Source organism: Bombus fervidus, chromosome 11, assembly GCF_041682495.2.
Source record: "Bombus fervidus isolate BK054 chromosome 11, iyBomFerv1, whole genome shotgun sequence".
Classification (NCBI taxonomy): Eukaryota; Metazoa; Arthropoda; class Insecta; order Hymenoptera; family Apidae; genus Bombus; species Bombus fervidus.
In genome coordinates, this window is record NC_091527.1 from 8,578,613 (window position 1) to 8,606,179 (window position 27,567).

At 44.1% G+C, this 27,567-nt stretch overlaps 1 protein-coding gene and 1 long non-coding RNA gene across 2 annotated transcripts in view; one reads left to right on the forward strand and one right to left on the reverse strand.

Annotated features, from left to right (window-relative positions):
• The window catches only part of LOC139992332 (uncharacterized), a 261,704-nt gene that overhangs the window by 200,018 nt on the left and 34,119 nt on the right, over window positions 1-27,567 (forward strand). The gene's annotated exons all lie outside the window — the stretch shown is intronic.
• Window positions 12,249-15,369, reverse strand: LOC139992376 (uncharacterized). Its single transcript, XR_011801092.1, has 2 exons — window positions 13,760-15,369; window positions 12,249-13,661 (listed from the first exon to the last, which is right to left on the reverse strand). It is a non-coding gene; the product is annotated as an uncharacterized lncRNA (long non-coding RNA).

A 27,567-nucleotide genomic window follows, 5' to 3' on the forward strand; every position in this document is an offset into this window, starting at 1 on the left:
ACATTTTTCTTATACTTTTTTCTTTGGTCGCGCATTTAGAAGTTAGAATTACCGGTATCTTGATCATTGCCTTTTGAAACGGAGATTGACAGTGAGTTCGCTTATTGTTTCATTTCAATCTAATTGGTTTTAATTTTATACATCTACCCTTAATTTTTCTTATTCTTTTACACAGATTATCGATCGATCGCGAAGATGACGAGTTTGACAGAATATAACTTTATCGTATGAACGTCACGATGAGTTATGGTTGATCGATCATTATCATGGAAATCTGATTCAATTTATTGTAACAAAGAAAGAAAGAAGTACGAAGATATGTATATTATTGAACTATCGATGATGTGTGCGATAAATGGCGTGATTGACATTTAGTTTATGATACAATATTCATTACTCACAATTCAATATTTTATTGAAAAATCATAGATGAAAGTATAAAAGAAAATAAAGAAATTTTTCACTAACTTTTATCCTCTTTTTCATACTTTCAGAGGGCGTGTGTGATTATGCGCAACGCGGTCGGTAGAATCAGTGTTTATTATCATCAAGTTGAATTATAATTATACGTGGCCTCGTAACATTCGAGTCAGAGTTTGCCGATTGTCAAGTAAACGGCTACGTTTGATAGTCTTTTCATTCCCTTTTGCTTTATATATCTATGTATGTATGTATGATCTCTTTTCTAAATATTCGCGTAATGCTTCAAAGTCAGTGCTTCTCTCAAGAGGATTCAACTTCCGCAGCAGATCAAAAATGTAAGTGCTTTGCATATTATTCTTTAATTTATATTATTCCCTGTATTTTTCATTCGAGTTATTACCAATCGAAAGACATCGTTCGAAAAGTGATCGATATTTGTTTTCCTGTCCAAGTAACGTCTGAAAGGTTTGAATTTAAATTATAGGATAAAAACGTTTAACTTGCCTTATAGTATTCGAGTCTCGATTCTTAGATCTGAAGCTCGTAATTCGGAATTATTTTAAACGTTCATTGATTAAAATCTTGTATGTTGTAAACACTGTCTTTTTAATAAAAAATTGTAGTATTTCGTATTTTTCTGCTGTACATTGACTCGGCAGTGTTAAAATAGTAAAACGATAAGGAGGCTGTAGAGTAGCCGAATTGTAGAACAAAAAGAAACATCGAACGGTGTCTATTCTAGTTAGTCCGTCGCATAATTTCTACGGTCTGGTGTTACCTTTATTATCTCCATTGTTATCGGCTTATCTGATCACGACAAAAGGGTGAACGCCCCCCATCGTTCGCCTTCATGGCGATAGACGTCTGTCAACGCCTCCTCCACCTTCCTCCACCTGTCCTATCGTCGACGTATCGCAATGACGTAATTGTGCGGAAAAGCGTCTCGTTAATCAAACGTTAGGCATTACAAGAATCGATAGTTGTCTTCCTTGAGCTTTGTTCCTTTCTTGCCAGTCAACGATCGTCAGAGTTTCGGTACATAGAGTACTCGGTTATCGTCCGTTTCTCCGCTTATCGTTCGTATTTCAGACACGAGAGCACAACTTTACCATTACTTTTCTCATTTTTCGGAGAACGAAAGGGGCGACCGCAACCGTTTCATCCATGATTATTTCCACTTGCATCGTTTGCCCTCACACGGTGTTGTCGAGTCGCACAGGTCGACGTATTTATGCTGGTTTCCGGCTAGAAAAAATCACGCAAATATTTCTTGGCTAGCAATCTTGTTGCTGTGTCGTTGGAATGGACCGACCGAATGCACTGGCCATTCATGCAGGACTTCAATCGATGAAGCGAATATCGAAAACGTTCCCCTGTGTACGTGGACCGAATTGATTGAACAAGCGCGCGCACATATCTAATTTACGTGCAAGCCGGGTGGAAGGCTGGAAAAACGTCGCGGACGTTGTCGATGAAAGTAACCAGTTGGCGAATGGAATTGCCTTGCTGTGCGCGCTTTTCTTTCTGGCCGGTCAATATGTACCGTCGTGAAAGAAAGAAACCGACTAATGAAAACAGTTTTACGATTAATAGCTGTAATTTTCCGTCGACACGGAGCCGCGCGGAACTTGGTTAACTGAACGTGTTCAACTTCTGCCAGTTTTCTATCTTGCGATAAATAGAACGTTACGTAGCCATTAAGACGAAATTCGAGCGGAACAGGTCAGAGATGGAGCAACGCGACGCGACGAGAAAGAAAGCTCGAGAGGGAAGAATGGTGGCAGCATGACCGTTCGAAACAGAAAAAGAGACAAGAAGGACGGTCTCTCATGGCTGTACAATTGAGCCTGAAATCAGGCGAAATCGAAAAATTAATCGAGTCGATTCTTCGTTGAATAGAATCGATATGAATTCTCTTGGATCGGGTTTTGTGCCGTCTTCGTATTTTCAGTTTTTCTTTGCAATCCGCGCTCTCCATTCGTCGCCGACGAGATAAAGCGATGCCCCAAAAGAGCAATTTATTGCCTTCACGCCTCGCTATCGCCTGCTAATTATTCCCGCTACCCTGTCGGAACAATAATGTTGTGTAACGACGCTTTATTGCGAATTACGCGTGATTTGTAACGCACGTTCCGTTACCGCTACCGTTGCCGGCAAATTAATTCTAAAATCGCGCATAAAGAGCATAAAGGGAGCCGTTAAAATAAGGACAACGCTGTTTGTTGCCTTACCGATGACAATTTAGTTGGTATTTGTGGAAGCGTGGGAATTAGCTAAACAATTGGGGCGAAAGATTTATTAGTTACGAGGATATGTTTGCGCGTATAAAATTGGGACGATTTACACTCGACGATGATGCATCAAAACGTCCAGCCATTTTTCATCGTTCCTTAGAAACTCCGGAATCGAAACTCTGTTTTCCACGGTGCTCGTTTGTCTCGGATTTTCTTCAGGCTGCTTGGCAAGTCGTTAACGAATGTTCGAAAAAAATTTTAATCATTTTAGTACGGTTAGACGATGGGGTTCGTGCGACGGCACAGTCAGCGTCCAGCGGTGGTGCTGACCGAGTTCACGATCCATTAATTTCTCCCTGGACGAAGCAGATTAAACGGAAAGAAAGAGATTATACGCGGATGATTAAAATCCGAATGGACAAAGACGAGACGCGCGGGCAGATGTGACCGAATGCGGCGCAGCGTGTGCGTTCGCCACTAGCCTCGAGGTTTCCACAGCTCTCCGCAATAACCGGTGAATTTGCTTTTAGGTAAATTGTCATTTAGCGCTCACCGCCGAACCAGAAAACTACCTTCGCAATCCGTTATTACCCACCGGAAGTGAATTACATCTACTAATTAATTTACGAAGGTGAATCTGCTGCGGTGGCGGTCGTTATATCGATCAATAAATTGAAATTGTGAAAACATCTTGCAATGGCCGCAATTAAGATTATTTGTCGAAATGACGGTGCGAATTAAAGCCAATTCCGACAATTTATCGTTTGTTCTCTGTTGGATGGAACTCGGTTACCGTTTTATTCGTAGGGTGATCGCGTGTACCGAGATGCGCGCGAGGAGAGAAAACGCGATGGACTCCGCGAATACAAACTCGGATTACGTACACGTGTACTGGAAGGGAATACGTCGAAAAAAAATACGATGCAGGTACTAATTGGGTCGTATAACGCGCAATTCAAATAATTTCGCCGTTCATATTTATCGAATGTCACTGTGTCGCTCGTCACTGTGAAAACGCGCATACAACAATGAAATTATACCTACCGTGAAATATCGGTTGCAAACTGGAAACAAGTCGATTTCGGCGATCGTTCGCGGATTTATGGGACTCGTTATCGGCGGGTCGTTTGTTCTAACGGTTATGGAAAACGACCTCGTTCCGATAGTCCCGACTAGCAAAATCGTGCCAATCTGTAAGCGATCGGGGATTTTCTACCAGGCAAAATGCTCGCTAACAGTTATTTAATGTTAACAGTACCGTGTTAGCGTTCAATCGGATTTTTCTACTTATTCCTTTAGGATCCTTGTCCAAAGAGTTTGAACAACGTCGGAAGATACGCTGGCAACTAGCAGGATGAAATCATAATTTATAAGTTTAATCGATATAGTCGTTTGATGTACACAGTTTGAAAAACAAGTAACAAAAGCGTCGGTTTTTCGCGTTCAATGAATATTTTAACGCCACTATGAATAAATTAACTCGGAGTGGCGTCGCGTCGTTCCGTCGTTTTTCTGATTTTATACGTAATTTTCCCGTCCAGCTTAACATTAATTTTTTATAAACAGTAATTTAAAACGGTTATCGAGCTCTCTTCAAAATAATCGGCACTCTTAATACCTATACAAGCTTTCTAATTACGAATCCGTGAGAATTGGCCGCGGTTTACTCACAAACGATAATCCACGTACTTACTTGTTTCTCTGGTAAAGACCTAAACTCTATTTTATTCCCTCTGACCTCTACTCTCATCGCTCTTCTTCTTTCTGATACACAGACTAGGTTATAAAAGTAGAACGATAGCAGTCGAAGGAACAAAAATGAGAAAGTAAGTGGACGGCAAAGTAAATGGAAGGAAATAGTGTGCACAGAATGGAAGGGGAACACGATAAAAGTAAATAAATCCGATAGTGTCCACGTCCTGCTGAGAATGTCGGGGTGTTGGTAGTGGAACTGGCTAGGCCATGTTTTATTAGAAACCGTTCTCCTGTCTTTTGGACGCCACCGTTCAGCTTTTTCTCTTTCCTCTTACTCGTTCGTTTCTCTCGAAAGCTTTCCATTCGCTTATCTCTAAACCAAACGATCGCAAACCACCATTATTTCCAATCAGTTTTGATTCTTCCTCTTTTCACTATAATAGTCCTATAAATTTGAAATCATAGCGATTCGCGTGTCCAGTAATTTCTATGCATCATCGAAGAGCGACGTCGTGCCGTTGTACCACGTTTTTACTCTCCTTAACGAGCAGCAAACTTCATTTTTACCATGCGAAAAACGCCACACGAGAAAGAGTTTGTTCTACGGACTTGACGTTCGCTAATTCTTCGTTGTAAACTACGCTTTCTTCGAACGGGTTATTTAAAATAGGTAACCGCGTTTAAACCGCACAAGTAACAGCGATTAAAGCAGCGATTACGCCACGATGCGGGCTTTGACTAATCGCATCGAATTTTTATATTCGTAGAAAAACCTTCAAATCTCATTTTTCTTCTTTTTCTTTAAATTCGTACGATAGTGGGTAGAATTTTGCGAAAATCGAACAATTCCACCACATTGTCTTCGAGTTACGATTCGTTAAAAAGCGATCCCATAGCGCAATTGTTCCAGCAATGTTTACATGTTCAGCAACGTATTTCGAGCGAAACAATGATAGGTCAAACTCGGACAACACCAGCAACTCAATCGGACCGTGTTACCAGAGCCATTAGTTGGTCTAGTTGAACTTTACCCTACACTAATCACGCCATTGTCCGTTGCATTTCGCCGTGACAAATCTGCGTGTTGTTATTCGCGCGAGAAAAAAAAAAAAAAAAGAAAAAAGAGAAGTCAACGAGGGTTCGATGTAAAACAACGATGATTTCTTCGATCGATCTATCATTGAGAACGAATAAGCGTTTTCCGTGAGAAATGTTGAATTTCTCGCATAGGGGTTAACGACGCGAATAACAGGGACGGATAACGTATGGAAAACAGTGTAACGTCTGGATCGTTGGCAAATGTTGCTGTTCAAAAGATCGAGAAAAGCTAAGACCGGACGAGCGCGTTTCCGTTTATGGACGCTTATCGGACAGCAAGTTTGTACATACATACAATTCCATCGAATCGAAGCGAGTCGAATCGAACTAGAGAACAGGTAGGCACATCGACTGATAGAACCTAATAACGGTCGCAATATCGTGGAAGCAACTCGACGAACGCCGCTAGGATCCAGTCGGAGGCGGTGGACCGAATAAGAGCTTATCGATCCAATTTCCAGGGATCAACCGGTGAGAGAGTAGAACCTGGGCGGTACGCTGCTGATCACGACTGGATTAAGGACACCTTAAGACTTCGGCACGCGTCTTCTCGCAACCGTAAGCCGCTTGCAACCTTGCGAAGACCGAGATGGGGTACAGCCGCCAATGCAAGCATGACCCCTATAATCGTACTAAGAAAGATTTTCCGTTCAATTCCACCTTGTCCCTCCTTTCCACCCCTTCTTTCTACCCGGCTTTACGTCCGAACAATTTATCCAACCTTTGTTTAGCGTAATCTTCCTTCGACATTTCGATTATCGAGATTGAATCGAGGCTCCGCTGTCATCGTTAACAGGCTGACGTATTCGATGTCTTTCCGCTGATACTTGTTTTATAAACTTCCGATGCTCCGAGAGGGAAATAATGAAAAAAAGAAAGAAAAAAAAAAGAAAAAGAAAAACAAAGAGAAAGACACTGGATTCGCGAAACCATTAAATTTATCCGTTGTCGGTTGGATCGAATCAGGATTCGATCGATCGTTAAATATTCCGCGATGCTTAACCGGTGCGACGAAATCTCATCCGCTTAACAAGTATTTGGCTACGAACACGGTGACGATTGTCACCGTGCCGCGCACACGGGTATTTGCTCGTCACTGACCGTGTTACAACGAACAATCCGGCAATCCACTTGGTCGCATCTACCATTTGTAATCCACCAGACAGTCTATAATTTTTCAATCGTTGTCGTAAATATAGAACGACGCGTCTCGTTCGATGTGACTTTGCCGTTTCGTAATTTCGCCCCCTCCCCCCCTGTCATAAACGAACTGGAAGAGGCTACATGGACGAGTTTCGATAATTGAAATTCGCATTCCGCCAGTCGCTGAACTGCTACTTTAACGCTGCCGTAGCTGCATTCGACAGGCGAACGACGAACGACTGACGACGGTTTGTCCTCTAGCGAGGGTTACATAAGCATGACACATGTTTTTCCGTGACAGCAAAGCTGCGAGTATACATATACGGGTCGCAAGTACCGCATGACAAGAAAGCTTTCTGCTGGATAGGTTTTCGCGGCAAGAAAAAGGTTTCCTGTCGTTTCCGTGGATGGCCGAATAGTAACGGTGGTATGCACGGCTCCTACGATATTTTCGTCATACGTCGAAACCGATGTGTGCCGAACGGACGAAAAGCAAGAGACGATGTTCCAATAGAAACCGTGACAGCGAAGGAAAGCACTTAAGCCATTATACGACATGCATGTAAATTTTATTTTCACCACATGCGTACCATATTTCAACTATAACTCACTTGCTTTCTTAGCTTAAAAATATGTGTCACACGGTCGGTGATATCATCGTTGCGAAGTTATTTCGCAAATTGGTCGAACATTGATCGTAAGTGGCCTTTGAGTGGTATTCGAACGACCACGATTCGACGTTCTTCGAACGATCTGAAAAGAATTTGCTCAACGACCTCGAAGGAACATTTTTTCCATTTTTTATCTGGTTATCATTTTTCACGATTCTTTTATCTATCGCGGGATTAATAGCGATCATAGACTTTTTAAGACGACAATGTCGATGAAGGAAAGAGCGTTTGTACGTTGTCGATAAAATTGCACGAATGACCGATACATGGAGACGCATGTTAGTCGAGTAAATAATGGTTTTTGATTGGAAAATGTCATCGACGCCGCTCCACGTTCGTTAAAAAACCACACTTCCGTCGTCTCATCTATTTTTACATCCATTGGCTGAAAAGTTCCGTTGCATCCATTTTGTCACAAATCGAACGGTCGTCCACGACACCATCGCTGTCTGTTTGTGTTTGTATCTAACAACCGTGCGGCACGATGTCGCTCTCAAAGCGATGAAAAAAGAGACAATGCAGGTGAATGTCCAAGTGCGGTGCTTTCCTTTGTTCGCTCGGCAATCGTGAAATGGACGACGCTGGATTGCAGCGCGAATTTACCGAGTTGAATTAATGTTAAACCCGTTCGAACATCGATTCGCGATGGATGGTTTGATGGGTCGTCTATCGAGCAAATCGTGAATGATAGATCGTTAAGTTATCCGTTCCTTGATATTTTGATCGACCGAGATGAAACCCGTACTTTCGATCGACCGGCCATAAATGCAACGATAAGATGCGAAGAAAAATTCTCGACCGAAAGCAGCGGACGAAACCGAAAGGAAATTCTTCGATAAAATTCAAACATCTCGAAGATAACGCGATTGAACGGAAAGCTCTAAAGGAATAACCGCGTAATAATGGAAACGTTAAAAAAATCTAGTCGTTCAAAATTATACGTCCATCGCGTCAGCAAACGTACCTTCGATATAAACTCATCCTTCGTATTCTATTTTCGTTCGGTCCATGCTACAACTGAACGCGCGTATATGCAAAACTTGGCTGATTTCTCTTTACTGTGCTTTCCTTTTCTTCTCTCTCCGTATCTCCTGTAATACGTTTTACTTTATTCGTGGTCTTTTTCTATTTATTAGCTTATTTGTTTCTTTCATTAAGGAACCCATTCGCCAAGGTAAGGTATTCGCTTTATTCCTGCTCGTTCTTTGTCTTTTATGTATTTTAGTCGCGCGATTCCTGTTTCAGTTCTCAACGCAAACCAGCGGGTTATCTTGTTAAGGTGTTCACCTCCTTTGCAGCTTTCCTTTGTTTCATTTCTCGTTTTCATTTCTATCCGAGGTATCAAGTTAACGCTTTCTTTCTCTTCCAGCGTTTCCCACTTTTTCTTGTATTTCATTGTACGACATAAATATATAGGTACATAGCTATTCGTTACCGCGTATATTTAATGTCTCCTTGTCGTGGACAATCGCTTTAAGGATTTCAAAACGGATTACCTTAACGATGTAATTAGACGTACGTCCAGCGTCTTTGATCGAACTTGTTATTTCTTTCCCTCGTCGCATGAATTCTCCGTTAAAGAATTCTTCTCGTTGGTTTTTACCTTCCCGCAAGTATAATAAGAGGCTTCCAACACTTTGAACACGCGATAAAACCTTTCGTATTCACGCAAATAGTATTCGAATTCGCAGATCCTCTCTCCGTTTCCATTTTTCTTAGCCATCGTTTATTCGTATTTCTCTGTCTCGATTCGTACGGCGCACCGCTACGATATATTTCCGCCGAATGTATATGCTTAATTCACGTCTCGCAGGATCCGATCCCAAGGGTGTGACAGACGATGAAAGCGAGTAGTCCACGATTCGCGTGATATTGCATTATCGCCGCGAATGCATTTCGGTTGGTAATGCGTATATCGGGAGATCAAGAGCAGGATATATGCGCGAAACCACGGGGCAAGCTCTGTCTCTTGCGTGACCTGTGATGCTCATTATCGAGAATCGCGCATACAGCGACTGTTAACCCGTATCTCGTAACGCGATGATGGTGTTAAGCATCCCACCGAGAAATAACAATTTACCAGGATTCAAGGAAATATCTTGGTCAGCATTCGCGTTTCGGTTTAAAAGATTTTCCGCGACCGTTCTAATTCCGTGCGAGTTGACGGCACGCGTTAATGTACGTCGTGGAACTTTGCCCGGCCTTTTCACGGCGTGGAATTTTCAATTTAAACTGGAATTCCGTACGGTAAGTCTGGCGTCGGCCACTAAAAGTTTATTGCTAGCCCTAACTGGGTTTCCGGTGAATACCGCTATAGCAAACTTAGCCGCATACGCGAACCCTCGCGTCGCCTATTACCGCATGCACGCGTGTCACTCGCCACTCTTACGTGGATTAAGATCGGATAATCCTGGGTTTCGGTGTACCGTGTCGTACGCAATAGCAAGTCCGCGTTTCCCGCTGAAAGTCGCTTACCGGCACACACCGGTATATCCATCGCGGCTGAACTAGAAACTCGTCGTTTTTTCCGAACCGAATTCACGCGATCATTTTATTAAAGCGGTCGCGTAAATTCGATCTCGGTGCGACTTTGAGCCGATATTTACGAACGACCGAGGTTGACCCAGATGTCGTCTATGGAGAAGCTTACGCGAGCGTTGCCCCATTTCCAGGCTAAGCAAACGAACGTTCTATAATTTTAAGGGATCACCCGCAATTTTTTTCTTACGAAAAACGAGTTATCGTTTTGGTTACGACTGCAATTCCACGCTTTTGCTTCGCCTCTGTTGCCTCGTCGTAAAGTTAGTCGAACCGGAACACGATACTTGCTAGCACGGCGACGATAGAAGAATTGCAAATGATCGATGAAAACACTTTTTCGTGGAAAGTTGGTGCCTTGACTTTTCTTCTACGCGGTTCTTGGTCGCGAATCGTACATGGTTGAAAAGTCGGGTTGAATGCTAACTTGATCGGAATTACCAAGACGTCGTAATTAAGGAGGACGATTAAAAGAGGAACGAGAGGAAGAGTTGCGTGGCTGCGGACGCAGAATGGAAAAATGGTTCGGAATTTTTCCGAGCTGAGTTTCGCAGTGAAAAAGCGGCGGTAATATAAAATGCATGCATGATACACGTGCTTTCGTATGTGAGGTAAGCTTATGCCTCGGGGAGAATGACAACGTCAGAAGTGGAGACGTGCTTGCTTGCCTGCTCGCATTCCCCTCGCAATCCGATATTTTCGGCTTTAATATTTACACGCAGAACAAACGAGTCAGGAATTCAGTGGTTGAAACGAATCGCAAGGTATTCTCCGACACGGTGTGTATCACGTTTATGCGAGTATGTTAAATTCTACACTTAACGGAATTTTCTATTATACGATACGTACATACGCATACGTTCGGAACATTTAGATGTCAACGAGAGAAAACGAACGTTCGAATGGAAAGTTTACCGTTTTGTAAATAGACGAGAGGAAGGAACGAACGAATAGCAAAGGTGAAGCATGGAGAGAGTTGGTCATTGGAAAAGGCAGAGGACCCAGAATGTGCAGAAGGTTAATTGGTCGGTCAGTGCTCGAGGGATCCGGGGATTCGGGGATATGTCTGCACACATTTCTGCTCGGCTTGGCAGCCGTTTCTGTGGTCGTGGTGTGAACTCTCGCACGCGGTCGCTACTGCTTTGTTTTATTTGGCGGAGGGCTGCGTGGCTTCGTGCTCTGCCTACGGTATTGCCGTGACGTCCGAGAGCACGCTAAAAGTCTCGTTGACATCGTTCTGACCAGGACTCGACGTTGACCTCCCGGGAAAACTTGAAAAATGATTATTCGCTGTTACTCGCTCCATTGGGAATCCCTGCTCAACATATTTCGAATATTCGAATCCAATGGAATCGTATTTTTGTTCGGAATAGCGATACCGGCTGCTTTTCTGGCTTTGCTTTTATTGGTCGAAAGAATAAAACACAACCTCGCCTGATCCTCGTATTCTCTTTTTTCTTCGTAAAACGGCACGCTAGCGTATTTAACGGCTGAAAGATTTTAACGAAATTCCGTCAACGACAAATATTTAGGTATACCCGGTCGATGTTAAATAGAATTAAAGAAAATCATTTGATTCATTGCGACAGATGTTAGCCGACTGATACTGATTTCAAGAGAAATAATTTACAATAATTGCCATAAATATGTAAATCGTGGTCGTTTACGATATTCGGTCTTCTTTCTATGTTTTTACGTTATTACCAACATGCCCGTTCGACGTCACTCGTTATAGATAGAATTGTCGAATTATTGTTGTTCGTATCTGGCGGTACGACTAGTTTGAAATAATTTTGTAATTTTTTATCACTTTTGCGTATCAAAGTGGGCGGTGAAAAATGTAACTATTTCACGTCTGCGGCAAGAAAAGAAAGCTCGTCTGGAAGATCGATATCGACGTTCTTGTCGTTTTACAAGTGAGTTTAATGAAGCATATTGGCAATGTCAATCGTAGCAACGCAATCAGCATACGCTACGAGATACGAATTACTGATAACCCAGTGCATTCCGAATCATTAGTCACATACAAGGCTTCGTATTCAGTTCTTCGCGTCTGTCATCGGCAGCTGCAACGATGCTTTCAATTTTTCGAGCTGCACGTCGAACGAAACGTTTCGACGATCTTCTCCCTCTAAGCAACTTTTCTGAGAAGTTCGACTGAAATTCGAATGTTTCCCAATTCGTGAACACCCGTTGATGGCGCGTTGTCTTCTTCGAGATCATCGATCTTTTCTTCGATTCGCTAATGAATCCCGGTTATTATGAATACTACCTCTGATAGTAGTCGACGATACACTACGCTCGAGTTCCAGGCCAGAGAAGTGGATTTCAATGTTGACCCAAAAACCGCGAATGACTGCGCGTAGTCACTCGGAATGTGACGTGGACGTGAAGTGGAGGTCAATGAAACAAGGTACGGAAAGGGTAGATTAAATTCAATGGGATATACGATACGAAAGGATTTTTAATAACGCCAGGGTACAACCGAATGAAACGTTTGAAATTTAATAATTCACTGAGCCTCGAGTTTGCGTTCATCTTCGTTACATCACAATGGCCTTCGATTTCCCAAGTCCAAAGTAGAAACTCGTTACCTAAGATATTACACATTATGTCAATTAAACAAGCTCCACGCCTACGCCAAGTTTCTCACTTAGTATAATTGCGTAACTTGCTGTTAACGAGTTTGTTAGTATCTATCTCCTTAGTTAAATTACACGTATGTACATATCGTATAATGCAACGTATTAATTGCTGCATAGACGCATAGCGTTTTCTCATCGCGCAATTTCAGGCGAAATTTTTCGTAAAACGAGTTAGAAACGGTGCACCTTGACGCGATCAAATTGCCAACTTTTTGTGCGATTTCTTGAAGCGAAACAACGTACTTTACATCCGTGATACATCCAAGTAAGCTGATTATTTAGAACGTCAAGTAACAGAGCATCCATGTGCCGAGATAAAAGCACAGAGATATTATTCGATGGCGAACTTGTCCTCTCTTCTTCTCTCTTCCCCCCTCCACGGCGTTAGAATTCCAAGTCTTTGAGAAGAAAAATCAATTTGCTCGATTCTTTTTATCCCGAGTTTTTTCCACCCTTCCACTCCCTTCGAAATATGAGGGCGACACATAAAATGCACTCTCCTATCCTGAAACCGTTTTCTACGCCCGGGAAAACCACCTCGACGCGACGACACGCAGCCTTTGCACGTGACACCGTGCTTTCACTTGACAAACGACATAGATGACCTTCTTGAACCGTGAAAATGAGAAAAGGATTATAGAAGATCGTCGTGTCTCTTTATCGTTCTGCCGTGAAAATGAATTCCAACGCCTAAACTAGACGATAACATCGAACGCCGTTGTCCCACTAATTCAACGATCTACCAATTCGTCTACTTGTTCGTTCCACCGTATACATTGCGTATAGCTCGCGATAACGTAAAATATCGTCGTCGTCATTGCGTGAGTCACAACGCGAGACACTGCACGATACGCGATATTTTAATTAATTTATTCATATCAGCAATAAGATGGTGTGTTCGTATCATTCGCTGCCTTTCCTTAACATTAATATTTCCTCTGCTCCATAAAATGCAAATTTCAAATTGTATATAAATTGAAGTGCTATAAACTCGTTCGCACGTTTGAGTAGCGCGTTCGTCAACGTTATTGCCAGGCGTGGTGAGCACATTCGCGTATTTGTTATTGATATATAGACAGAAGCGGCGTACCTGTAACCATTTACGACGGTGTAGTTCGCGAAATCTGGCGAGATATTGATAACGAGGGTCTGACGATAGTTTTACGAGGTTTTCCCTGACGCGTTGTGAATGTATATGAGTTCGTCGAATGGATCTGCAGAGAGCGTTAGATAAACGTTGAATAAAGGGAAATGGTTGTTAGATAGTACGATCCGCTGTAAGCACGGTAAAACGACCAAGTACTTTACTTACCTTTCACGTTCCATTGCAAGTTTTTCTCGGTGCCGGTATGATTTTCATTTTCATTGGCTTCGTCCGAGTGTCGGTCTGTCGCATAGGACACGATGATAGAATCATAAAAATAAAGCTGCGAGCGTTAAAAAACAGACGATTAATCTTGTCTAGATATTTCAGCGAAGTGACGTCAGTGGAGTGATTAATACTCGGCCGATGTCAACTTAGTTCCGTTGCACGACGAACTCGGTGTGAGCGACAGGTATCTATGATTTCCCGAGGTATCACCGCGAATCGCCTGACCTCTGTTCCATTTCGCTTTCGGTAATTATCATTATTCATCATAACTGCCATGCTGGACTACAGTGAAAACTTTATAAACAAGATGCGCGTGAATACACAGCGAATTGATTAGGGTCTGACGCGAATCGAGGATACGTACGACCGATAGCGGCTATTCATTCGATGTTATTCGGTCGAGCGTACGAGTCATGGGCACGAGCATTAATCAAATTATTTTCGAGCGTTGCGCGATTTAGCCGACGGTTACGACAAACACATTTTAATGACCTGGATTCGATCAAATTTAAGCCGAATTAATTGTTGAAAGGCAGTACGGACACCTTTATTGCGTTGTTGTTGACGCTGCTGACGCCATTCTTGCTTTGCGCCATCATAACGCTCGCGCTATTCTTTTTTTTATCATCGATACGAGTAAACTCTTTTCCAACGTTCTTCTTAACTTCCAATTTGATCTGTTTCTTACGGCCGAATATCTGTTTAGTGGTAATCCTGACAAAACGATCGAACCGCGTTTTGTTAATTGACAAAGGAAGAAAATTTCTTCCTTGAAAGGTGGAAAAAGAACGATAACGATTTTCAATTCATCATCACGTTTGGTCGCTGGTAGAAAGAGCTGCCGTTGAAACGAATGCAATTTCAATTGTAGCAAGCATTTTTCCAGGAATCGACGTTTCGAAAATATGACGGTTAATCAAAGTAATGTCAGTTTTTCAAGTCGTCCGTCGCTGACTGCATCGCGCTGCTTTCCTCGAATTCATGACACAGACGCGGACTCTGAAAATTGGAAATCGCACTCCCCTTGATTACTGGACTAATAATTGACGATCTACGTAGAAAACCACCGTGATCGAACGGCCGGTTTAATTCGGTTCCCGTAATTTCGTTGTTTTCGCGGTCCGTTTGCCACGACTGTTCAACCGGCGGCACAAAAAAATATTTCGATCGGAAAAGAGAGATCGATATCTCTCGACTGATACCTATCCGATCGGTTATCGCGTCGCGTCCACCAGCCTGAAAGTTTAAACAGCTTGCGCGCGTTATGTTAATCCCCTTTATGCTAACTGTAATTAGATTTTCAGCGTCATTCGTTTTACGCGATGCTCGTTGTTTGAACTATCGTGTCCATGTCGAGTTGCGTGTTTAAACGAAATCGATTGATTCGTGAACGAACCTCGCGTTTTCGTTGCCCGTTTATCAGTTTGTTTGTAAAAGCGTTTGCCGTCGCATCGCACGTAACGACGAATAAGAAGAAGGAAGAGTTCATTTGTAATCACCGGTGCAATCGGTGTAGTACGTTAACCGATAGCGTTGATCGATCCTTGATAGAGATAATTTTGCAAAATAGGTACTTATTATCGAACGTTATGGGATCGACCGTGAGCTTGCTTAAAAAAGCCAAGCGTGGATTTACGGAATACTTTAGAAGGTTCGTTAAAGAGCGAACCATGTTTTCATTAGCGGCGAGAAAACTGCAGAGAAGAACTGCGTTTTCTTCGTCTCCCACGAACAGAGTTGTTTCTCTCGTCAAAAATCTCATGCATAACGATTCAAACTTATTGTTGGACGGAGTCGATCGATAACGCAAACAAGTTTTAGTACTCCGAATTGTCGGTTTACGATCGGATTAATGATTATACGCGGAAGAGGCGCATACGTCCGCGTAGATTTTTCATTATCCAATTCATCGTACTATTTTATTATCCGAGAGTAAGAGAGGAGAATTGGCAAAAGTTAAGGGAGCGTAATAAACGAACGTTTGAAACGATACGCTTTAATTGTGACAACGTCTTAGTCTTGAGGAACTTTAATTTCTTGGAGCTATTCGAAATTATCATAGCCCCTGGCGATTCTTAGATTTCTGCCTTGCGCGAACGATTGTTCTTCTTCGTTGACTTTAATTGCCCAAGCTTCCATACGAAAACCCTGCTGTTCGAATTGTTCGCGTTAAAGTACGCGCACTTGAAATGGGATAACGTTTGTCTGCTCGAAGTCGGTTGATTAACTCGAATCCAAGGATACACGCACAATTGCTCAATTGGCACGCAAAGAAACAGTTCGTTCGATCGATCCAGCTCCAAAAGCCTGAGTCGCATTTACCGTGCGTAACACGAGTTACAGCTCGAATCGAATATTCGATTTGACGCTTTCTCCTTCTTCGGGAAAAGTTTCCTCTGCTTCTAAGATGAGTGCTGAAACCGATTCGCGGCATTTTCTTCTCTTTCTTTCCTTAAAACAGGCGATACGGTGCCCAGTTAGTCGAAAAGCGTTTCGAAATGTCGAAGTTGCAAAATATTGGAGATGGATAGACGGATAAAGACTGAAAAGAAGGACCGGATCGAATGCCAAATATTTCAGGCTCGTTTTCCAAGCTTTTTTACTTTTCGTTTTCGCTCTATCTTTCTCTCTCTCTCTCTCTCTCTCTCTCTGGCTGGATTCGCCGATACTTTGGCCGTGTTGTGTCGGCTACGCAGCCTCACACTCCTCCACCCGCCACACATACATACGATCGTGCTCTCGTTCCTGTGGCCTTTTTCTACGTTGTATCGCGAGGCCTTGTTCTTTTCCAGAAGATTTATCCGTCTTTTTTTCTACACGCTTTTCGGTGCTGCTTCGACTCCTTTCCTCTTCGGTGTTCCCGCAAGCTCGCGCGTCCTACATTTCAGTCCCAACAATAAATGGAAGATGTCGGCTCGAAGAGTTTTACAAACCGCAGCCGAAGCGCCAAGCGACTTTTGTTCTTACATCTACAAGATGCATTATTGTGTCGCTCAAGCCAAATCCAGTACACGAAGTATTCCACCGGCGAATGTAAGCTCAATTTCGCCGATAACAGAGTTTCGAAACGAGCATATTTGCTGGTCCGTGTTTTACCGTTTACGTTTTGCCGGCCAGGGATTTGCGCAACACGCTGCTCCATATATTTTTCCCAACAAAAGTTTTAAGAACTCAAGCTGGCATTTGATACGGCACGTGACGCTGCATTTTTCTTTAATAAAGTCACGATAACGCAAAGATGCATCGATCTCTCGGCCCTTTGACTTTGCATTATCTGACCAGATGCCGATTCACGCGCATCCTTCGTCGTTTGCTGCACGCGCATTTTTCCTCCTACAATTCGCTCTCGTCGCTTTCCGCTCGTGGCTCATCCGTTTAACAACGGAAGTTGTAGCAGTATTTTCTCCGAGTCGTATCTTCTGTTCACGAAGAATTCTACAGAATCCTAATGCAAACGGAAATTGTAAACTGATACACACACTCTCTCTCTCTCTCTCTCTCTCTCTCTCTCTCTCTCTCTCTCATCATTCGTCCGTGCATTTTTATCGACCGCTTGTCATTTATTCTTCAGCGTGGAATTTCAGCCAGAGTATACGCGATATATCAGGCAAAAATACATCATTGTGATCGTGGAAGAGAACGCGCAAACGTAGAAATTTAATCTCACCCGCTTTGTACGATCGGTGTAAACATGAAAAATGAGGAAATCGAAGCAGGGGAATCAGCAAGATCGAGTCTTTCGAATATTATATATAAGCTGCGTCAATTTTGATTTATTGACATGGTTGGCGACGTGAACGTGAAAATGGGCGGAATGTTATTAATTGCCTTTGAATTATCAGCCTTGGTCGGTCTCGAAGGGACGGCTTAACACAGACTTTCTCAACAACACGAATAAGTCGACACGATATAACTTAGGAGAATAAAATTTTCAGAGCAAAGTGACCTCGGAGAAATGCGGCAGATGGCGAGAACATATCTTTACCCTTTACTCACTTACTCGGCGAAACGATTTTCTTCTGCCGGATATACGTAGAGCTACTACCCGACTAGTTCACGGAACACGCAGCTGACAAAGTGCGCGAGCACGCCGAGTTTTTATCAGTGAAACGGATTTCGCTCAATCTCTCGAATAGCGGGCTTGTCGTTCGAATATCAAGTACTTACGAGGGTCGCTGGCATTTAAGCAGCGCAGAATCGACCGTTCCAACGTTGCTCCCTCTTCTTCCACTTCCTTTTCCGGGTTCCTCCTTTACCATGCATGCCCGGAGTATTCAGATCGATCGATCATAGCCGGCGGATATTCCGTAAATCACGTAGCCACGTGTCCTTTCGTACTTAACTTTGCTCCGATACAATTGGGTCGTTGCTATGTAATGTGGATTGCTCGTTGACGACGTCGAGGTTGTGTCGTCGTGGTCGATCGCGAGAAGCGAAACACCGTAGAGATATAACGTATACATATGTATGTGTGTATGTATATCGGGGATCGCACGACTCAGTTTTAGCTTCGTGCAGGCACGCTCGTCGAATGTTTGAACGATGATTACTTGCGACTCTGGATTCTGGATCGATTTTAGGCAAAATAAAAACTGTCGGTTCGTCGTTGTTCTCGTTGCGTTTCCAATTCCGCGATTTTATTTCCGTGACGAGAGCACACGAACCAGCAGCAGACCGTGCAAAGGTCCAAACGAAGGACGGAGGCGATCCATCGATCGACGCGAGGCTGCGAGACCGAATCGGTGTTCATTAAACAACGTTAAACGAAGCTGTGAATGAACGGTCCGAAAGTGGAAGCAAATGAATTTATCTGGCGCGGATAACGATCGATCGAGCAAGTGGACTACGCGCGAGAGAGAAAGTTTGATCGACGCGTGGTTAGCGACCAGCCACTTCTGATTATATCTATGCATACTTAATGCGCGTTCATAATGCAGAACGGCGCAATGACGCGTCGTTTGAGGCTGCTCTCGGAACAACGACAAGGGCGCAAATTGCCGTGGCCATTCGGTTGGCCTGCGTTTTACGATGCATAAGACCTAACGCAATGCCGGCGCTGGAACGTTGACAGTTCGTCGCTAATGTTATTCATAGTTGGCGTTACTGGTGGTAGCGGTCGTAGCCGCCGTAGCGGTCGTAGCCGCCGTGTCGACAATACTGCCGACTCCAACGTTTATTGCTTGGCTGAAAGTTTGTTATACAACGGCAGAATTTCGCTTCGTTAACCGCCGTTGCGACTCGCCTTTAAAATTTCACTCGTCCTTGGAAGGGAATTTCGCGATGAAACGAGTGGTCGACGCTATTTTTTACTTTTTGTAGATTCGCGGCCTCCTTTGCCACTCCTTTCAAACGAGATCGCTCAAGTACGCCGTCCTCCGTTTTTTTTTTTTTTTTTTCCTAACTGCTAAACACTTTTACTCGTTCTCATTAAAATCGTAATGCTTTCTCAAAACGAAACGTCTAGAACGATTTTTGAAACAGCCTGCGAGTACGTACACGATTATGCGACTGGACGTTATCGCGTGTAAAATATAACCGTAGCAAGAGAAACTAGCGTAAACGACCGGAAAGCTGCGCGCAACTTGTTTCGTATTTTATCTTTTCGCTGAATTTCTTGTCGAATAAAGCCGGCGGCGTCAACGCGATAAATGAATTACGTAGATTTTTCAAGCGCGGTTTAATCCCGTCTAATTGCATGGAAAATTTTGTCGAGACCTCGCGATAAATACTCGAGGAGACGGTTTGAAGATTAGTTAGCGAACGAGTTTAATGCGCGCACCAATCCTCTATCACTGCTACTGTTGCTGCGCAAAGATGATCATAGTGCGGATAATGGATGAATCGTAGTCCCGATTAACGCTTGCTTGTCTCGCAGGCTTCTCGTCAATGCGCGCAACGCAGCAAATATGCTGCGCGATCTTGTACCTAAGAACTTCCACTGAACACCTGTTGGTATCGCGAATTCCAGATGCGAGGAATATCAATTAGCGGAACAGGGATGATCGGCGACTTATGAATATTTCAGTATGGATACTGGCGGAGAAGTCGGCGGAAGATACACATTGCTACGGCGCGGCGCACCGGTACGCGAACCTGGGGATTTAGTAAATTTACAAGCAGATCGTTAAGAGTCGGCTCCTCTGGAAATGTTATTCTCGCAGCGCAGGATAATACCCCGGCGTTTTCGGGTATTTGCTACGTCAAGTCGGAATCGTTCTGTCTAACCCGGCCGTTAATTCTCAATTGGAATCGTCCGAACGCGTGAAACGGAATATCTTTGGTGTTTTAAATTCAGCGTCCGCACGAACAAGTTGTCGAATGTCGAGAGGGGACACGCGTCCGATAGCAGCGATAGGGACTCGAAAGGTGAAATTAGAAGAAGAAACGAGAGGATGGAGAGGAAGCACGAAGAAAGTAGAATCGGATGGGAAAAGAGGCCAGAAGACGATTCGTTTACGCGTTGGCGCGAAAAGTCTAACATTCCTGAACCCTGCTGAGTACGGAAAGGACTTCCACGAGGAAATGTCCGTTCCTACCGCGTTGTTGGCCAGCGGAAGTCAGAAAACCGCACTTCTCTGGGAGGAATTCTCTTTTCCTTCTAGACGGTTGTCGAGCAGGCTTTTTTTTTCTTTTTTTTTTTTTTTACCTATTTCCGCTGGAAAGGAAGGGGAACGCTCGCTGCCGGTCCGAAAAATAAGAGCATCGTACTCGCGAGACTCGTGCATCTGTTTCCCACTTTGCATAATATTCCCTCCAGGGGCTAGGAACGGTTTTCCTTCTTACTAGTCGCCTCTGTTCCCTTTTTATTCGTTTTCTAGTGGCGTCGCGCGATCGCCTTCCACTCGTCGTCCCTCGAAAACGATTTCTTGAAATATCGGTTTGAACACGTGTGCGCTAGACAAGCTGATAAATCGTTAACGGTACCACGATAACGCTTGGTTAATTGCTATAAATAACGGGCGGAGTTACGCGGTCGATTAAACTCGGTTAAATTCGCGGTACCCAGAGTTTGGCTGGTGCCAGCCAATTTTCATTATTTATACGAATTCTACAGGGGCATATTTTTCCAAGGATACTGTTACCTACGGGGACGACTTTTTTCAAAGATGCGCGGCAACCCTCGTCCAACAAACGGACTAAATTGAATTAAGTTACCGCTATATTTCTTGCGAGCAGAAACACGCTCAACATCCAACCGGGAGCGAGGTCAATTTAACAGTTTGTGTGCTGGTTTAACAGAAAATCGTAGAATATTACCAAGGCGATTGTAGAACATCGTAAACAAGAATATTCGCTCGTTCGCAATTCGCGATTATTACTGCTTAATAAGGGTTGCTTGGTTTTTGCGCGTTTCAATCGCTCGATTCTCGCCGAATAGAACAGGTTGGCCACGGGAAATTCAGCGGCGATACAGCCGTTTCAGGGATTACTTCAATTTTACGGTTCAATTGGTGAAATAACGCCGAGCGTTTCGGATCGGGATGAAAAATTGGAAGCCTTTATTTGACTAAAGGAAAACGGTGGAAAGAGATCGAAACGGGCTTTGAAAAGAAAGATCGCCGATTAGAAGGATGAAGCATATGAAACGCAAACATGAATAGAACGCGCACCGGCCAGCAAAAATATTTCGTTTAATCCGATCGGTCCGTATTTCTAGAAATAGACAGAAAGATATATCTAAAAAGAGAATTTGATATCGCGCGTTTCTCATGACAACGAGAATGTCTTAAACGTTGAATCGACTCGAATGTGTATCGTCACCGCGTAAACGCGTACGTATTGTCATCGATTCGTCGACTTTTTCCCCATTTCCAAGCAGTCGCGTAATTTAATAAACCAAGGAAAACGTTGCTTGTCGCGTCCAATTTACGAGCTTGCGAACGTTCTTCGACAAAGGAAAACAAAAGAATTTGTCAGAATTGACGTACGGAATTAGTCGTTTATCTAAGTAACGATACTGCATTGGCGAGTATTTCGTTGTGGACAAAGGCCGAACCTTGTTAACGATATTCGTTTGAGACAGAAGCAAGAGAGCATAAACGCGCGCACTCGATCGTAATGATCGTAATTTATGCATCGCGGTACGCGTTTGGTGAAACGATATCCCGATAGGGTACATTCAAATTAAATTATAGACGCTCTATTCAATGCGTGGAAAATGAACTGTTTGAAATGTGAGGCATTAATCAAACGAATATCGGGGCCGTGTATTTTCTCCGAATATAATTAATTCGATCTAGAGCAACGTTTGACGTTATAGAAACGAAATCGCGAAACGCTTTCACGGGTTAGAAGCTTGATCTAAAAGAATCCGAATTGGAGATGAAAAGGAAAGAAAGAACGTGCTCTATCGCAAAATTCCAGTGGAGCTGTATTTCACTAGATTTCGCCGCGGCTCTCGTCCGTTTGTTCGTTCGTTCGTTCGTTCGTTCGTAAGCCCCGCACGCGGTTTACGCTAGTTCAACGTCACTGTGTTCGCCGCGCAAATCGTAAATCCATTTCACGATTCCCTCGAGAATATGTTCGGTGATATTCCGTGATATTTTTCAAGGTAATCCTCAACGAAAAGAGAAAAATTAAAATCACCGGCTAATAGCTCTAATTACGTTATCATTAGATCGAACATTAGACGTTTCGTCGGAGTGGTCGTCACTCGTCCAGGGCAACGAAACCTGATTTCGGTGAAGATTCGCGCGATTGGTTGCCTTGCCTAACTTTTTCAACGTTTTGAACAAATGGATGAAAAGAAGCGAAGGAAACAAATCCGGCGCGGCTTACCAGTTGAAACGATTAAACGTTCGAATGCCAGCCGTGCGACCGTTTTTCGTGACAAGTCCGTCTCATGAATGTTTAATGCCGGTCATTTTATAAGGAAATAAATGCACCTCTTTTGTTTGCATCGCACTTCCGGCTGCCTTACCGCGTGTAATTCTATTTCTGATTTCACGGCAGCTGCCCTGTTCAGACCCCGAGGTTCGTTTGATAAACTTGGTTTCGACGCGGCTGCCGAGCAACGAACTCGTCGACCAAACGAAAAGTCGGAAAAGCTGCTTTTACTCGAGTGCAGTTCGCGTCGATATAGTCGAAAAGTAAAAACGGAACTTGGTTTCGATGCCACGCTCCGCTAAAAAAGAGAATTTCATCTCGTAAGCCCCCCTTTTCCTTTCGTTCTTTCATTCCTCGTTTCACCGTTTCCCGTCGCTAGAACGCATACTTATCGTTGTACGATTTTCTTTTCGTTTTCTTTTCTCGCCGCGATATTCGCTCGCCCTCGATCCCCGCTATTCCACAGGAACCGCGTGCGGTTGTCGTACGATTCTACTCGCAACGTTTACGTGACAGTCCGTGTCTTCACACACACACACACACACACACATATTTATATATACATATCAATCTATGCGAAAGTCAGAGTAACGAGAAAGTTCGAGCAAGCAACGCCATCGATGGTTCCTGGACGACCAGAGCAAAGATGAAGACCGACCGCGACGTCTCGATGTTTGTTTGGACTTTGTCGAAGAAAGTGACGCTCTCGGTTCAACGAATAGCTGCGTTTCTCGCCGGCCAACTTCGTCGGAAAGGAATATACGTCGTGTATCCGCAGATGCGATTCAGCCTGCCGACTAAAGTTCCAACGCAACCGTAATTTTCAAGGGAATCGACATTTTCGAAAACGAGTAAACTAATAACTCGTCCCATTGGGCGCGTCGAATGTTCACAGTCAGACTCGCGATAACTTTTGCAAAGAAAGGGTGCGTCGTTTACGATCGATGGCATGGCCGTAAGAACAACGCGGATAGAGCGTGCACGCGAATAAAAACATTATTGCGAGGCGATACATAGCGTGGTCGTTTTGCGGCGAAGTCGGCGCGAATCCGAGTGTGAGCGTACGATTAATTAAATTGCGCATTTTGCCCCGGGATTTCGCGCGGACCGCGCGTGACTCGACTCGAGAACACCGAACAACTTTCCGGTGTTAAACAATTGCCTGTATCGCAGCTAGATAAAGCGTCCAACACACACGAGCTTCCGTATCGTGCTAGAAATTAATGTCGCATCTTGTTCGCGTTCGGTCGAGCAACCCCCACCCCCCACCCTTCTCTCTCTCCCGGGATTCAACTTGAGAGGCAAACCAAACCCTCTTAGAAGTCGAATTTCTCTCAACGCCGACCGGTTTCGTTGACGCATCTTTGCTCGACAAAGAAGCCAATTCGCCCGGTTTTACCGTAATTACACGGATGCATTTAGTCGTAAAAACGGTTGAAAGTAAACACGCACGAAATGTTTGATTAACGGAAAATGGCGTTACTCTAATTAGCGAAAAGGGCGGTGCGATACCGCGCGGTGCTTTTCGCTGGTCGTCGCGCCACGTTTCCATTCATTGCCAAAAAATATTCAACGATGTATTGTTGCATTTAGCGTCGCCGATGATGGTGGTGGAAAGATACGCGAGGGGAGAAGGCGGGTGGGTAAGAAACGGGCGAAACTGGCTAATGGGCGAAGGAAAAACGGGAAGGCGTAGGATGGAAGGGGCGTAGGATAAACCGGACAGCGAACGGTTGGAGCAGGGGTGGCTCGTGTCCGTAAAACAAACTGTCGCTACACGAAGTGGATGCTTTTAGCCAGTATGACGCGGTGGCGTGGCGTAAAGCGGCGAGATTGAATTTCTTGCGGCTGTGTCCGTTTCTGTTCGCATTGCTCGGTGACAAAAGTGAAATTTAAAACTGACCCCGGGCCGAAAACGTCAGGCGAAATACGGCTCGGTAGCAATTTCCATTAGGATGATCAGGTCTCGCTCGTAGTAGATTCGACCGTTCTCGGATTCTCTCGGCATCGGTCTGCTCCCTCACCGCGAAATGAATGTGAAAGCAGCTGTCGCTTCACCACCCTGCCTGCCTCACCTCTCTATTTCTCAGAAAACTTGGAATTACACTCGCATTCGCGTTTGCGGCTAGTCGCGACCTGATGGAAGTGGAATTTGAAATCAGTCTACCTATTTCGACTTCTCTGTCCCCCGAGTATCGACCACGCGGTGGCCAAAGTTGAAAACCGTGTCCGTTCGGTATAACTAGTTTCCTTTTCGAAGATTGGAGTTTCCCGAACGTTTCCCGCTTGTTCCCTCGATCATATTTCACGCTGCTAAAAGAAACCGAGCCACGCGATGAGGACCATTCAAATTGAATCCGAATCGAACGAGGTTCCTTCAAATATTTACTCGGTGCAGAGCGTAGAAGAACAGCGACCGACGAGCAAGATCGCATCGATTATCCTCGTTTTTCTCTTTCTCTCGTCGATAAGTCGACGATTTACGTCGCGATCGTCGAATCGCTGCAAAATTTTTCTACCAAAAGTTAGCCTAGCGATCCACGCAACCTAGTCGTAACTTTTTTACGGAAGCAGCTCGTACGTTCCAAGTCGGTTTCCAATTCGAACAACGCGGAAACCCGACTGTTTTTCTAAATATTTTACGAGCTGCGCTCTTGTTCGAAACTACGACGGTGATGGTACGCGTCGTAATTCAAGACAGGACGAGTCGCATCCCCTTTCTGCTATGTAATGCCTCATAAAGACACCTTTATCCCAAGTTTTTCATTTTCACGAGCACGCGTTTCGCGGTTGCGGTAACGTGCACACCGATAACGATCGCCGTGCCGTTACCCTTTACAATATCTATGTATGTTATTCGCTCGATCGGAAATAACTGATCGTCGCTGTATTGTCCGAAGCAACCTTTGCTTTTCGCGTGTTTTACGAGAATGTACTGTATTTACCGTATTTGCTTTTTTCGTTTAACGATTTGCCGCTGCCAATCAATTTTTTCACCCACCTCTTTCCCGACCTTTTCATAGAAAATCATTCGAGCTATCGACAGCGATATATTTTAATCCCCCGTCGAGAATCGCGTCTCCGCGGTGAAAAACACGCGAATGTTTCAACGTGCTTCGTGATTTCCGTGGTTGAAAATTTTAGAAATTTTGCCCGTCGACGAAATTTTACCAACATCCAGAGTTTGCTGCTTGGAGGGCATTTTTTGCGACGTTCGTTTCGCGCGACATTTTCACCGGTTCGCATTCTTCTCGTCAAGGTGAAAAAACGAACGCGGCGGCAACCATCGATCGGAACTTTGCTCGTCGTAGGCGAGGAACAGCAATGGTTTCTCCTTCGACCGGCAAATTATCGCGTGCGAAACCAACGCGTGTTTCCTTCTGCTGTCGCGAAAACTTGTTTCGTCTACTTTAAGTTGTTCCGTTCCCTATATCGCTAAAACGTCTCTCATCTCGCGTCACGATTCCCACGGGAACACGCTACTAGCATTCTCCGGCCGAGTTTAAGTTAGAGGAAGACGCGGAGTAACGATTGTCAAGAGTACAGTTTACCGGCGGGTAACGGGAAAGAAGTGCGCCTTATTTGGATCTATTACGGTACTCGGCAACGATGTATATCGCCGAAACGAAGTGTCTAATGAGCTATCGATATCCCAACGGTCCTTCCGCCGACCGTTCGAGAAGAAGGCATGCGTGGCAACGGTACACGGATGCCTGACAAACGCGTGGATAGTGGGGATATTAAAGAGCGACTATTAAAAAGAAAAGAATCGAATCCGATCGACGGTTAAGCTTGAACCAGGAAGCGATAAAGTCGAGTCGTAACCGCGCAGCGAGATTGACTAGCGAAACCGAGAGCGATACGCGACGCGATCAAAAGAAGACACTTGTTTACCCATTTGCATCATGGCTTAAGAGGACTGGTCTCTATCACCGCGCGCGGTCGGTCGTAAGTGCAGTAAATGACATCCGAGTTCTTCATGGAGTTTCATGAAGTTCATAGAGTCATGGAGTCGAAACTTTACTATTCAAAACGATTGGTAGACAATGTTACTTCGCAAACAGCGCATCTTACATTCTTTATAACAGAGAGAAAAAGAAAAAATTATTTATTTAAAAAAAGTAAGAAATAAGAAATTAGATCATATTATTTCTCGTGAAATTCTTTAAAGTGGTCAATACAATAAACTGATGTAGGCGAGATGCTGATAAACGAGTCAAACGGGATCTCTCACATCTGAAGAATACTTAGCGACTGAAATAAAAAGCAGTCGTAGCGCGCGGATTAATCCGAGCTTGGATGCAAATGGGTTGATAAATATATTGTTGACCTGAACACCGAGTGATTATTTAGCGCACTACAACCAATATCACCTCAGGTCTTTGGTGTGTACCATGTCCACGTGTATAGCGCACGAGAATGATTTACACGGGATAAGTATCGCGAGAAAGAATGTATTTCATGGTCGATGCTGCTGGGCGTTATCGATACCGGAGCCTGAAATCTCGGAGCTACGATACAACACTACCACTCTCGGTCTCGTCCTTAATCGAAATTTTAATGGAAAGATCACAAAGCGAGCTTTCGGCGCTCGGCGGCTTCGAGCGGCAATCGTTTCAACGAGTATCGCGCGAAGACGAAAGAAAACGAAGCATCGCCACCGCGTCAAAGCGGTCTCTTGAAAAGCGATCAGGCAGGAAAAGCGAAACGATCTCGCTGGGAAACTGCACCGGGTATTAATTGTCTGATCGTGTATGAATTTTACCGTGTTTCCTAGCTTAAAGCGATGGAAACGAACATCGATCGCTTGAAAATTGAAGTTTTTGCAACCTACGACGGTGACGACGGTCGAGAGTCAAAGCGTGCCGCGAAAATTTCACCCAACTGTTGAAATATAGGTTAGCGGCAGACATAGGGCTTGT